This window comes from Lithobates pipiens, unplaced genomic scaffold (genome assembly GCF_037356315.1).
Source record: "Lithobates pipiens isolate NorthernLeopardFrog02 unplaced genomic scaffold, aLitPip1_a1.2 Scaffold_19, whole genome shotgun sequence".
Classification (NCBI taxonomy): domain Eukaryota; kingdom Metazoa; phylum Chordata; class Amphibia; order Anura; family Ranidae; genus Lithobates; species Lithobates pipiens.
Genome location: NW_027507764.1, coordinates 540,993,214 through 541,008,856, shown reverse-complemented (window position 1 = coordinate 541,008,856; position 15,643 = coordinate 540,993,214).

Below are 15,643 nucleotides of genomic sequence, written 5' to 3'. Positions count from 1 at the left end.
TCGTATTCTATACACCCAGAGCCTTCAACTAAAGTAGTGAAGTGGCTAAGCAAGCCTTCATTATCCTCCTTCTCTGTCTCCCAAGTGCAGAGTAGCTTGAAGTCTTCATCAGCTACAAAATCACCAAGCTGCTGTCCAGCTCCCTGTGCCCTTTGTTTGACAAACTCTTGCCTATTAGCTGAGAAATTCCCTGGCTGTTTTCTAAGATTTGGTGCCTATTGACTTTAACTGCTTAAGGACTGCCCCACGTACATATATTGCGGCAGGGCGGCCCTTAAGCGCAAAATCACGAACCTGTACGTGATTCCTTTCTTCGGCTCTGGGGAGCAAGCGTGCACTGCCAGAGCCCAGCTCCCGCTGTGATTGGACACAGAGGGAGCCAATCAGTGGGTCCGGTGACCCTGATATTTCAGCCACAAACCCAGCGATCATTCAGAGAGGCAGAACAGTGGTCTGCTATGTAAACAAGGCAGATCGTCGTTCTGTATTGAATAAATATTTTTTTAGGGTGTCCCCCCCCCCCCAAATATCTTGTTTGGATAAATATTTTGGATGTGGCAGTTTTTATTGGTTTAATACATTTTCTAAGATATTTACAAATAATTTTATTATCACATCACTTAAAAGTATAGATAAATAAATAATCCCAGCCACTACGACTCAGGCTTAATAATATTCTCTCTTCTGAGTAATCAAAACATCTTACCCCAAAGACAAAGATCTGAGCCACATAAAAAAGCCGTGACAAGGGAGAGGGGGATGAAGAGCTATCTTCTGTACTTTCTTCTGGCAACTGTCAACGGTCCATAATCAGTAGCCCATATTTATAGGGGTATTTTGCAGTATACATATATTCATTGGTGGGTTAACTGATTTTTAACTGGCAAGGCAGAAACATGCATTTCTGTCTTTCTTCAGTTATACCATCCCCACACAGTAAGAAAACACTCCTAGAGAACATAGTTAACCCTTTGATCGCCCCTGATGTTAACCCCTTCTCTACCAGTGTCATTAGTACAGTGAGTGCATTTTTTTTAGCAATGATCACCGTATTGGTGTCCCCAAAAAGCGTCACTTAGTGTCAGATTTCTCTGCCACAAAGTCGGAATACCGCTAAAAATAACTGATCGCCACCTTTACTATTAAAAAAATAAAAATAAAAAGTCCATAAATCTATCCCATAGTTTGTAGACGCTATAACTTTTGCACAAACCAATCAATATACGCTTGTTGGGATTTTTTTTACCAAAAACATGTAGCAGAATACATATTGGCCTAAATTGATGAAGATTTTTTTTATTTTTTTTATTTTTTATTGGATATGTTTTATAGCAGAAATTAAAAACATATTGTTATTTTTTCACAATTGTCGGTCTTTTTTTGTTTATAGCGCAAAAAATAAGTTTGAAAAAAAGAACATCATTTTTATTTGGGTATAGTGTCGCACGACCGTGCAATTGTCAGTTAAACAACACTGTGCAGTATCGCAAAGAATGGCCTGGTCTGGAAAGAGGTAAAACCTTCTGGAGCTGAAGTGCTTAATGGGGTTCAGATTTTTGTTTGCCAAACCTGCATTGAACTGACCCTGGGTATATTTGGCTCATCCCTATTCATCAGTTATGGGTCCAATGAATTAAAAACAGCTAGATTAAAAAAGCAGGATCCATGTATAAGATGTGTTAGCTGTTTTAATGTAGTGCTATTGGTGCGGATCTTCAATAATTTTGCATAGATATTGATCTTTAGATATCAATCAAGTACATTAGGCAATGCTTTTACTTCCAGTAACGTTTAAGAAACATTCATCCCAAGTGTGGTTCTCTCCCTTAAATGTTCAGAATGAAGGGGTGCCAGTTACTCTAGTGCAGGAATATGCAATTAGCGGACCTCCAGCTGTTGCAAAACTAAAGTCCCATCATGTCTCTGCCTCTGGGTGTCATGCTTGTGTGCTATGCATCATGGGACTTGTAGTTCTGCAACAGCTGGAGGTCCGCTAATTGCATATCCCTGCTCTAGTGCATTTTGAATATAACAAAAGTTTTTTTTTTAAATGGAGCAGTATGAGTAAGAGGCTCATATTTTGGGCTTTTGAGTGACCTTATTCTTGTTTGCTTTTCATTAATAGGAAGAAGGGTGTGGTGGATAGGATACCCCCAAAATACTGGATCACATGGTGTCCTTGAAGACATCACAACTGATAAAACATGGTGGGTGTAGCCTGGGAGTCCGAGGGAGAGCTGGCTATTTACTGAGTGAATTTTGCTATTGGCTGTGAGTTTATATTCATTGCAATGCTGCTGATTTTCTGTACAAATTGCTTTTATCTGCATCATGTGAGGATTTTTTTTTTATTTATTTATAAAATTAAATGTGGAGTATTATGGGTTGCTTTTGTTTTATTTAAGAGCATAGTTGTGGGATCAAATGAATTATGTTTGTGCCAACAAGCATGAGATAGAAGGTAGCAGGCATTTTACATTGTATATATATTAAATTCAAAACCAGACAAGCAATTCATTTGAAATAAAATATTTTATTGGATAAATATTTTGGCCTCGGCTGTTTTTATTGGTTTAATACATTTTCTAAAATATTTACAAATAATTTTATTATCACATCACTTAAAAGTGTAGATAAATAAATAAACCCACTAAGGGCTCAGGCTTAATTATATTCACTCTTCTGAGTAATTAAAACAAACTTACCCCAAAGACAAAGATCTGAACCACATAAAAAAGTCGCAACAAGGGAGAGGGGGGCGGGGAGCTGCCCTCTTCACTTTCTTCTGGCAACTGTCAATGGTCCATAACCAGTAGCCCATATTTATAGGGGTATTTTGCAGTATACATGCATTCATTGATGGGTTAGTTGATTTTTAACTGAACTATCCTATATTCATTTTATTGGATAACTCATGCTAGCCTATGAATTTATTCCATTTTCACAACTATTGGGATATATTTAAGACAATTGCCGCTGCCTCAGATCCCATGAGGAAATAAAATAAATAATAAATAGGCTTTTTTCACCCCTTTTTCCTTTACATTCTTATAAATTTAGCAGTTTATGGCAGTTTATTTGGGCTGAAGACCTTTTCTGCGTGGAGGAATCTTTCTGGCATCTGGGTCCTAAAAGTGTTATTATACGCAACTGACATTTGTGATGAAGGTCAGCTATTAAGGTCAGAGCACACCTTTTGGGGTTCAATAGAGGTCCTTTTCTTTGGAAAAATACACTTTTCCTTGCATATAATGGAAGCATTGAAATTGGATGGACAGATTATCAAAGATGGACATTTTTCAAATTTTTTTTGTATGTTTTTTTGTTATATATACATATTACTTTGTGGTTACATATACATGCTTTTTAAAGTCATAAACGTATTGTGGGTAAGATAGACACAGGTAATTATTTATTTATGTAGGAAAAAAAATCAGCACTCCGTTGTTGCTCTTTAAAAAATTTTTATTTTTATTCACAAGCCACAGTGAACAAACGCAAATGAAAACAATTGACGCATTTCAGCCTATAAGACACAGGTTTTATATATATATATATATATATATATATATATATATATATATAATTATAATAATGATATATACACACAGCTTTATTTACTGGATCACATGCAGCAAGCTTGTTTTGCTGCATTGTTTTTAATTTATACCCACTCTAGCCTTATTCTTCTCTTTTGCAGCCTCCTTACCCTAAAACTTAAAGGTGGGTGCCCCTTAAAAAAAAAAAATTAAAGTCAGCAGCTACAAATACTGCAGCTGCTGTGACTTTTAATAATCGGACACTTACCTGTCCCAGGGTCCAGCGATGCGGGGGAACGAAGCTCCGCTCATCCCCCCCCTCTGCTCGGCGACGCCAGCATTCCTACTGTGGGCACCCAGCTGTGCCTTCACAGCTGGGCACCCATTGCGCATGCGCGAGTGGCGCCACGCGCCATGATACGCTGCGCAGTCACCTGGGACCTGTCACGTGTCCCAGATGACTGACTGCGCCGAGGGGAAGTGACATCGGGTGCCCGGGCACTGAATGAGGCAGACTACAAGGGACCCCCTAGAAACAGGCATTTAGAGGTGAGTTAAAAAAAATCACATTTTTTTGGGGGGGAATTTTACTCATACTTTTTTTTTGGCGGAAACACCACTTTAACTCTAAGATAAAAAAAAAGGGGTGTGTGTAGTAATTGAAAAAACCTGTTGCATAAATATGACAAGCATTTGCACATTGTTAAGCCCCCTTTCACACTGCGTTTTTCTGTCGCTTTAGCGCTAAAAATAATGCCTATAAAGCGCCTGAAAAATGCCTCATCTGCAATCCCAGTGTGAAAGCCCAAGTGCACTGGCAGGATGTCCAAAAAATTCCTGCAAGCAACTTGTTTGAGGGCCCCCACCCTCCGCATATAAGAAACGTCAGGCCGCCGGGATCCCGCAGTGTCTCCTCCGTGGAAAGATGGATGTATTGGCTGAAGATGGATGTATTGGCTGCGCTGGATCAGATCCCCCATCGCTGGACCCCAGAGAGATGATCATCCGTCGATGGATAGTAAGAGTGGATTACCACCGCTGGAATCTTTTTTTTATTTTTAATAAAGGACTTTTTCAAAAGTGTGTTTGTCTTATTTAACAATTTTTTACACTTTCTTTGTGAAATGGTAGGGGTACTTTTGTACACCCTTACCATTTCAAACAGGGGGGCGGGATCTGGGGGTCCCCTTGTTAAAGGGAGCTTTCAGATTCTGGTAAGCCCCCCGCCCGCAGACCCAATGTTGAGGGCATGTGGGCTGGTATGGTTCAGGAGGGGGGCGCTCTCTCATCCCCCCTCTTTTCCTGCGGCCTGCCAGGTTGCGTGCTTGGATAAAGGGTCTGGTATGCATTTTTAGGGGGACCCCCACGTCAATTTTTTTTTAATTTGATGCGGGGTTCCCCTTAATATCCATACCAGACCTGAAGGCTCTGGTATGGATATTTAGGGGGAACCCCTTGTCATTTTTAAAAAAAAATTGATGCAGGGTTCCCCTTAATATTCATACCAGACCTGAAGGGCCTGGTAATTGAATTTGGGGGAACCCCACGCTTTTTTTTTTTTTTTATCAATGACTTTCAATGAGTGTTCTCTGTATTACGGGAGCCGACAATTCATTATAGCCGTGAGTGATTTTAAAAGACTTTTTTTCCTGCAAAAATGACACTTTGTGCAGGGACAGTTCTAAGCACAGGAAACATGCACCCCTTCACAGGCATACTATAAACACCCCCCCAGGTATGAAATTTAAAGGAATATTACACTTTTATAGTTTCACTTTAATCATTATTAAAATCACTACTCCCGAAAAAACAGCAGTTAAAAAAAAAAAATTTGCATTGATACATGTCCCCTGGGGCAGGACCCAGGTCCCCAGACACCTTTTAGGACAATAACTTGCATATTAAACTAAAGATATGTTGGTATTGCGCTGTCCCTATATTAAATAACACTCCGAGGGTGATAAGTATAATGCTTAATTACATAAACCAATAGTGTAATATAAAAATATATATATCTATAAATGTCTACTGAATAGTATCAAAAAGTGCAAAGTGCTACATTAAATTAAATAAAATAAACACACCACAAAGGTGATAGAATCCAAATAAATGAAAATCAAGTGAACAAAGGTAAGTAACTAAAAACAGTCTCTTAGAAAACTACTATTTTGATAAAGTGCAAAAAAAAAAAAAAAATAAAAAAATAAAAAATAAATAAAAAAATTTAAAAAAAGTAAACGCACTACAGAGTCAATTGAAAACCTCCACAGAAACACAACTGCTTCAATTGAGTGCAAAGCCAAAAAACAGTGAATTGATCATAAAGTGCCAAGTGCATCTTATAAATGTGCAAATAAGTAAACACTCTCCAGAGGTGATATAAGTGAACCACCCTAATAATAAACAAATGATATACAAGAAAATAAGAGAGTATACCTAGACCAAAAAGAGGGTACCCTCTCCTGATCACATAGGAATAAACTTTAGAATAAACAAAAAAAAAAAAATATATATATATATATATAATAGTAAACGCACTACAGAGCCGGCTGCAACATATGTTATATCAGAATGAATCCGGCCTCTATAGATTAAATATACATATTGAAATCCATCAAAAATAAAAAGATATAAAAATTCAAGTCCATAAATAAACAACAGTCTCCTTTAAGTGCAAGTGCTTTGTGCAAACTTGCGCAAATTCAACTGAGGTGCGGATCTCCCAGTGCTTAATCCCGCTGTGATCACACTTTAGGGGGCAGTGGCCCCTTACCTATAGCAAGGAGGGATTCGCATAGGGGTATATAGATTTCTTTATATGTCTTCTCTCCTGGTAAATTCGGTCACATTCGGTCAGGGACGGGAAGGACGCTGACTGTGGATGCACTTGCTGCTGATTGCTAGAAAAAGGCTTTTTTCTATCTATTAATGTGTGAGTACCCTGTGTATGTAAATTTTTAATAAATGCTATTTGTGAGATACTACACTATGGTATTCCCTCTCTATTAATCTATTGGGTCCTCTGGAGCAATAAGAATAAAATTCAAAGGAGAAGGTGACCGAATTTACCAGGAGAGAAGACATATAAAGAAATCTATATACCTCTATGCGAATCCCTCCTTGCTATAGGTAAGGGGCCACTGCCCACTAAAGTGTGATCACAGCGGGATTAAGCACTGGGAGAGCCACACCTCAGTTGAATTTGCACAAGTTTGCACAAAGCACTTGCACTTAAAGGAGACTGTTGTTTATTTATGGACTTGAATTTTTATATCTTTTTATTTTTGATGGATTTCAATATGTATATTTAACCACTCCCCGACCGCCGCACGACGATGTACGTTGACAGAATGGCACGGGCAGGCATAAGGGCGTACATGTACGTCCCTGCCTTCCCGCGGGTCGGGGGCCCGATTGGGCCCCCGCCCGGTGCCTGCGGCGGTCGGTATTCGTTCGGGAGCGATCCCGGACGAGGGGGCGGCCATTCATTCATGGCCACCCCCTCGCGATCGCTCCCGACTAATAGAAATCCTTCGTGACATCACTTCCTCTCCTGTAATGTAAACACAGGAGAGGAAGTGATGTATTCTCTCCTCCGTGTCGGTATTTTTCGTTCCGACACCGAGGAGAGAGGATCGGTGAGTTGCACCAACACGTCACTACACAGTAGAACATGCCAGGCACACTCACACCCCCCCCGATCACCCCCCCAATTACCCCTGCCCCCCAGTCACAGTGACACCAATGTCATTTTTTTTTTTTTTGCATTGGTGTCATTTGTGACTGTAATAACTGTTAGGGCAGTTAGGGTTAGCCCCCTTTAGTTCTAATGTACCCCCCTAACCCCCCCAATAAAGGTTTAACCCCGTGATCACCCCCCGTCGCCAGTGTCACTAAGGCTGGGTTCACATTGCAGCGGTTTATGAGAACGAATGTGATTCGCACCGCACTGCAGTGCAAATCACATCCGATCTCTGTGCGATTCGAGTTCAGCCATACAGATAGTATGGCTGAATTCGCATCGCACCCGCCGCACCCGCCGCAAATTCGCACGGGACCCTTTTTTTGGCCCGCAGCAGAATCGGATCGCATGGGTGTTCACACCATGCGATCCGAGTTTGCAGATCACACTGCGATATGCGAACTGATCTGGGGGTGTCATTAACATTTCACTGACACTCCCAGCAGTTCGCATAGGGCAGTGTGAACTGCCGCCGGGAGGCATGTGATGCGGGAACCCGCCGCGGATTCGTGGCGTTCCCGCATCGCTCCAGTGTGAACCCAGCCTAATAAGTGATCGTTTTTCTGATCGCTGTATTAGTGTCACAGGTGACGCTAGTTAGGCAGGTAGGTATTTAGGTTCGCCGCAGCTTTTTATAGCGTCAGGGACCCCCATATACTACCGCATAAAGCCCCCTGATTGCCCCCTAGTTAACCCTTTCACCAGTGATCACCATATAACTGTTACAGGTGACGCTGGTTGGTTAGTTATTTTTTTATAGTTTCAGGGCACCCGCCATTTATTACCTAGTCTCACTAGTGTACCCCTAAATTTAGGGGTGTCTACTTTCCAAAATGGGGTCATTTGGGGGGGGGGGGGTTTGTGCCATCTTGGCATTTTATGGCCTTCAAAACTGTAACGCCCTTAGAAAGCCTGAAGGCGGTGCTTGGTTTTCGGGGCCCCGTACGCGGCTAGGCTCCCAAAAAGTCCCACATATGTGGTATCCCCGTACTCAGGAGAAGCAGCAGAATTTATTTTGGGGTGTCATTTCACATATGCCCATGGCATGCGTGAGCAATATATCATTTAGTGACAACTTTGTGAAAAAAAAAAAAAAAGTTTGTAATTTTCCCGCAACTTGTGGCAAAATATAAAATATTCCATGGACTCAACATGCCTCTCAGCAAATAGCTTGGGGTGTCTACTTTCTAAAATGGGGTCATTTGTGGGGGTTTTGTGCCATCTTGGCATTTTATGGCCTTCAAAACTGTAATAGGTAGTGAGGAGTGAAGTCAAATATTTACGCCCTTAGAAAGCCTGAAGGCGGTGCTTGGTTTTCGGGGCCCCGTACGCGGCTAGGCTCCCAAAAAGTCCCACATATGTGGTATCCTCGTACTCAGGAGAAGCAGCAGAATTTATTTTGGGGTGTCATTTCACATATACCCATAGCATGTGTGAGCAATATATCATTTAGTGACAACTTTGTGTAAAAAAAAAAAAAAAATTTTTTTTTTGTCATTATTCAATCGCTTGAGGCAAAAAAATAAAATATTCAATGGGCTCAACATGCCACTTATCAATTTCCTTAGGGGGTCTACTTTCCAAAATGGGGTCATTTGGGGGGTTTTGTACTGCCCTGCCATTTTAGCACCTCAAGAAATGAGATAGGCAGTCGTAAACTAAAAGCTGCGTAAATTCCAGAAAACGTACCTTAGTTTGTGTTGGAAGTGAATAAGAAGTAACGTTATATATCTAAGGTTCTACACATTTGTTGGTACAGCCGAACTCAGCCATGTTGATGTTTGCATGACACATGTTTAGAATGTGTAGAGGAATGTGGCAGAATCTGCATATCAAAGGAGTTACCTTCAGCCCAACTGGTGCACACAAGCTTCAAAGAGATTGATGACAAAGACGGCCCAGGGCACATCAGATGGGACTGGCCACAAAGCCAAGTATGGCAGGACAGTCAGTAATATTAGGAGGGCTGTCATGTGAACACTGATTGGTCCAAACCAAATGGGACTGGCAGTAGGGTGTGGTATGGCTGAGGTATGTTTGACAAAAAGGTTTGTGACCATGAGGTCTTCCTCTGTCTCTTTATTCCATCATGAGGCGTAGCTGCGAAGGTCGGATAAGTATGGCATATATTGTACTTTGATTGTATGCTATGTATTATTGTAACTTCTATTGATACCTTATGCACGCTGTATTATTTCCTTGGGAAATAAATAAGATTTGATTGACCTTAGACCGTGTATTGATTCCATAGCCAAGGGTGGTAGCATTGTGGTATTAACAATAACATGTGCTTGGCGTAATTGATAGATTAGCTGAACTATAGGGACTAGACAAAGGAATACATAACTGATAATAATAAGAATAGAGTGAATTGATCAGTTACTTCATTTGGCACCCCAGAAGGCGTGTAAAACATATTTTTACACAGAATCCACAAAAATCTAAGGTATTTTTGTTTGAGTCCCTGTAAGCACAGATGCTCAAAGCCACCCAGAACTGGAAGTCATCTTTAGTGTGGACAAGATTAGCGCTGGCTCGCGAATTCTGAAACCACGCTTGGATGAGCAGGAAAAGTCTGTGAGATATTTCACTGGTATAAACGCACGCGTAAAACCTGGTGAGAACTGTGACTGATATATATATATATGTACATTATTGTTGTGTTTGCTGCAGAAACTGTAACCAGAGGGCAAATTGCCGCACTGGCGAGATAAGGGACTGATCATCCCTGGTTATGTGATATAACCGCAGATTGACAGGATAAATCATACAATTTTGAGGGAAAAGTGGAAATATCCACGTGATTGTGAAAAAAACTTTCTGTCCCAATAGAAATTCCCTATGACCTGCTATCGTATAGGACGACATTGAATAAGAGTGTGTTCTCCTACAGAAATTCGTGGGTAAACGGATTTGTATTTGTTGCTTGTTGTTTTTGTTTTTTGTATTTGGAGGGGGACTACAGGTCAAAGCTAGCTTCTAAACAGCTTCCTCTATGTCTTTGTGTGCTTGGTATCTGATTGTTTAGTGTATTGCTAATGCACAGTGTTGGTTAGAGAGTGGCAGGAATTACCATACATCTTTGAGGAAAAAGTGGGGGAAATATAGGTTTTTATTTCTACACACGTGAGAGTGAAATAGCTCTGGTCCAATAGAAGACCAAGGCATTGATTAAGAGTGTGCCTTGTGTCTTGTATGCTGTAGAACCACAAGTCACTGGAAATTTAAACGGTTCGTATCTATTTTTTTTTTTTGTTGTCCATTTGTTATCTGTTTTCTTTTGTCTAAGCAACTGGTTGAGCAATCTGGTGTGGATAGGCTAATTAGCATATCAATGGAAGCCATTGAAGGTTTCATTAGCAAGCATGGTGGGATTAGATTTCAATTTACTCACAAAGGTAAATTAACATATCAGTTTAATGAACTTTTAAAACAATGTAATACACATAACAGTCGCATATTTAATAAGTCAAAAAAAGGCAGGAAACAGAGAATAGCCAATGCCTTATGCATGTTAATGAGAATGAAAGAAATTGCGGAACAAAAAGAATTAGAATGGTTTGCTGATAGAGAAAAAGTGATGGAACAGGTAAGTAATATATCAATGAGAATTGAAAAGGCTGATGCGGATGCTTGTAGTCGGATTAAACAATTAGTGGCTGAGAAATGTGTATTGCAACAGAGATTAGATGAATTAGAACAAACGTGTAAATTAAGAGAAAGTTGCATTGCCTCTTTGAATCAAGGGGAGGCTGAGAATTTGCAGGTTATCACAAGGCTTAAGGCACAAGCAGCCATAATGGAATTATCCTCCAAGTGTGCAATAGTGGAGGTACCCTCCACACATGCTCAGTGTATAGAAAAGCCAGAAGTGAAATATGAAGAAAACCCGTATGCTATTATCACTGCAAATGATAGTAATGTGATGGGAATCGATGTGGAAGAAGCAAATAAAGGTGGGATAACTGCACTTGAAATTGACTCAGGAGTTGACACTTCGGATGACTCCTCAGACAACGAAAGTGTAAAGTCTGTGCATTCCAATCGCAGTAATATTATCCAGCAATGTGGGTTTCCAGCGCCATATGCTAAAAAAATGGCCTATGCAGGGAAACCAGAACTAAAATGTTTTTTGTGTAAAAGGGGGGGTCACACTTCAAAATATTGTCGGGCGGCGAATAATGATATCGAAAGGAAATTATACCCGAAAACGACCCCAAGGCATCATGTGTGTTATTCAGCCAGGTGGGGTAGCCATCCACAGCACGGAACCAATAGTAATCAAACCCATTTCCCGTGTAAAATGCAAATGCGGGGTCTAGGAACTAAAAAGCAATATGTAGGACAGTTGCTTAGAGTCAAAATGGAGATAGACGCATGGTTACTCAAATATAGCACTGGGGGAAACAATGTTAGCAGAACTTAGTGAGCTGCAAGCATGGTAAGAATATTCTGGTCAATGTTTCCCGGCTATGAAAAAGGTTTGATGTAAGTTTCAAGTTCAGAATATGATAGAGGACCTGGATATAGATATACATTTTTTTGTTTTGTACTTTTAGGGATAAACCCCTGAATTGGTATTATGTTTTTTTCTTTTGTGTGGTTAAAAGATGTTTCTGTTATGAGTTTTTTTTTAATCTTGTGTTTCTTTACTCTTCTCTTATTGTCAGTCTTTGTAAACTTTTCCTGAGTATCCAATACTGCTGATTAACATAAGAATTGTGTGTAATCACTTGTGTGTTCCTTTTTCCAGAGACCAGGAAGAAGTTAAACTGATTCGTATACGGACATTTGCATTTATTTGCAGGTCTCTCAAAGTAACAACAGTGGTAAAATATAACAGAACAGGGGTTAGGTTATTGTAAATGCATAATCGATTATCACATGGTACCATGAGCTCATTAGTTAGTAATTGTTTGCAAACAATGAAAAAAAATAGTACTAAAAAGAGTTACAAATGAAGCTAAAATGTTGTGATGATACATATGCTTTGTTTTGTTTTTGTTTTCCCCATTAACTAATTGTATTTCAGATTGGAATAAGCACTCTTTGCAGGAGAAAAGTCCATGGATGTTGTTAACTAAAAGTTGAGTGTTTGTCATTGTTTTATGATGGTTGTCTTGTCATGTTATTTGTGTGATCATGGCCAGATTTTTAATTTAAAAAAAAAAAAAAAAATTTTTTTTTCATTTTTATTTTTTTATTTTATTTTATTTTTTATTTTTTTTTATTTATTTTTTTCTTCTAAAATTTTTTTTTTTGATATTGGTTTAGTCCTCTATGTTAGTTATATTTTTATTCAGGTGGAAAAGTAGTAGGTCTAATCCACCTGAAAGGGGGGGAATTGACAATGCCCTCAGTTAGAACCAGTCACCTGAAAAGGGGTAGTGCATACATCGTAAAGATACAGATAGATGCATTGTTTTTTTTTAGTTTGTAAAATGTGAAGTTGTTGAGAAGCAACACTGACGTTCAGTTTTAAAAGTTTTGATCATACCATGGGGATCCATTTTACAGTGGGTGTAGCCTAAAGAGGTCATGGTTGTTTGGATAGTTTGGTCAGAGTTGCAGAAGACAGGAATACTGAGGTCCTGAGCTCCAAGGAGGGAACTATAAGTAAACATGGTAAGCGATCAGATATTGTGGATAAGAATTTGATACTGCTCTTGTGTTTCATTTCCAGAATCCAAGTGGAGCGAGAATTGGAGAGGCTTCTGGAACATGGATGACAGATGATCATCTGGTTGGCAGTTTGTCTGTGCCACACCATACTAGACATGTGCATTCGTTTTCGTCCGAATGCATTTTCGTCCGAATTTCAGGTATTTTCGTTTTCGTTTTGACAAACGATAACGAAAGTGCAGATTCCGAAAAACGAAAGATCCGACATAAATAAATGCTTTTTTTCGTTTTCGTTGTTACAACAGTTCGATATAGAATAGGAGATTCAAAGTGACCGTTCGATATAGAATAGGAGATTCGACGTGACTCCATATGTCTATTGAACCTGTGGTCGAATGTGCCTAAGTTTCGTTTACCTCTATTAGTCCTATTATATAGAAAAGCTTCGACAGAGAGTAAATATTCGACATAGAGAGAACAGAATCGACAGAGAGAAACGGTACTGGAATTGGGTGGGGGAAGTAAATTAAAAAAAAATAATGATAATATTCGACGGGATCGTTGCACGTTTATAATAATATTCGACGGGATCGTTGCACGTTTATAATAATATTCGACGGGATCGTTGCACGTTTATAATAATATTCGACGGGATCGTCGCAACTATACGACACTGCAATCGTACATTTCGGCAATCGAATGCTCCGCCTATAGGCTATATAGTTTAGCAGCTCCATCGAATCTTCTTTATCCATTCGACAGATACCATAAGCCTTCCAAGACAGATTCGACCGTAATTCATGTGGATTTTCGGACGAATGCAATTTTTGCACGAAAAACGAAATAAATAAAAACGAATTTCGGGAGTAACTAAATAAATAAAATTTACGGACGAAAACGAAAAAACGAAACGAAATATTCTAGTCTGCACATGTCTACACCATACCACAAATTAGTTCCGATAAACATCAGGAGAGAAGGAAAACTGAAAGATTCAGATTAATACCTGTTTTTTTTCGTATGGACAATTGGGTGCTAATGCTGAATCTGAAAGACTGTGCCTAGCAAGAGAACTTGTGAAATATTTTTGCTGAAGTCTCTCCTGATGAATGCAAACATGTTATTTATACATGTGCAATGGGTTGGAGGTTGGGGAAGAGTTATGACACATCCAATCCGTCAAAACATGAAAATGTAAAATATGTGGTTTTTGTTGGAAGGAGGAATTGAAAGAAGAAAGGTTTTAATGTATTACATGTATTGGTGTAACGGAGTTAATATGGTGCAGGTACCCAGGAGGCATACTGGCGCTTATGCATAATAAGGTAGCTGTGGATCAGACTAAAGGGTGCCAGGTGACACATCAATGGGGGGAAAACTTCCTCGTAGGGGTGGTGTCTCAATCCTAGCGGTCCTAGAGAGAAGCTTTCGGTTACAGGACATGCGGGACACCAGAACTAGACATGAGGAAGATACGCCCGGTTGGTGTCTCACCTGAGAGGTTGAAACCCTGCACAGATAATGCCAGTAAATACACACAGGAGCATGCTCCGTTAAAATAAAGGGAACAAACGCTGGCTACCAGGGTACCGTAGGACTTCACCACATGGTGCTGCAACATCTCATGGTGGTTGACAAAAACCTATCACCCTATATGTGCTGAGTATACACTGAATCAGGTGCGGTTATTGTACCAGTGACTTACTCCCAGAGATGAGAATGAGGTCCATGCAGGATGCTTATTTCTGAGGAGTAACCCGAAAGAGGAGGGATGTATTCAGCACTATATTGGGGGGGAACAATAGCTGGGATGGGTGTTATTAATGGAGGGGACATCGACCTCCTGAGGAACAAACTCACAGCCATAGCTTCAGAAAAGGAGCGTGACTTTGTTACCCTGGGAGATTGGTGGCATCCTTGATAACATTCAATGAAGTCACAGAAACACTCAGGTCAGAGTGGCTCCGGATTTTGTCAACCATGTTGAGAGGTTGGTAGGGAGGACAGAAACCTGTCATTGGCTCTGGCGCGCACTCTGTGGCAGGTGGAAATATCAGCCAACATCAAGTTGATTGTACTGTCTCTGTATGAAGGGGCAGTAGCCTGATGAGTTAGCATCACCGCTCAGTAAGATTTTGCCAAAAACACGTTGCTTACACTAATCCAAAGTAGTGGTCGAATGCCTGTATGGGTGGTACTAAGTTGGATTGTGAAAGGTGTTATGCTGTATGTTCTCATATACAGAAGTGCAGACTTGGTCTGTATATTTGGTGGCATCAATGGGCTTACTGACTGGGGACTCTATCTTGTTGCATTTGAGGCTATATCACACATGTGATCAGAGAAGATGAACGCTGGAGGCAGGTTGATATTTCCCTTTGTCGGAAGCATGACCATGATGTCCTTTGTAGGCCAGGTCAATACATGGGGATGAACGAATAATGTTGGGAGGTTATTTCTCTCTGTATTCTGGATGGAGAGATCATTGCTGGGAAGAAGGCACCCAGGTATTATTTAGGACATAGGCGAGTTTTTGTTTCTTTGTCCTAAAGAATACCGGTGTAGTGTTAGTCATGGGACTCGAGGGTTCCTTGAACCTAACCGTAGGTAGAGGTGCATGGTACACAATGGGCATGATCTCTGAAATCCAGGTACAGGGGTGGAATTGTGTGGGTTTGGTAATTGTTGTAAACTTATATGTGTAGTTAAGCGATATTTATCTAGAAGGGTCTCCCAGTTG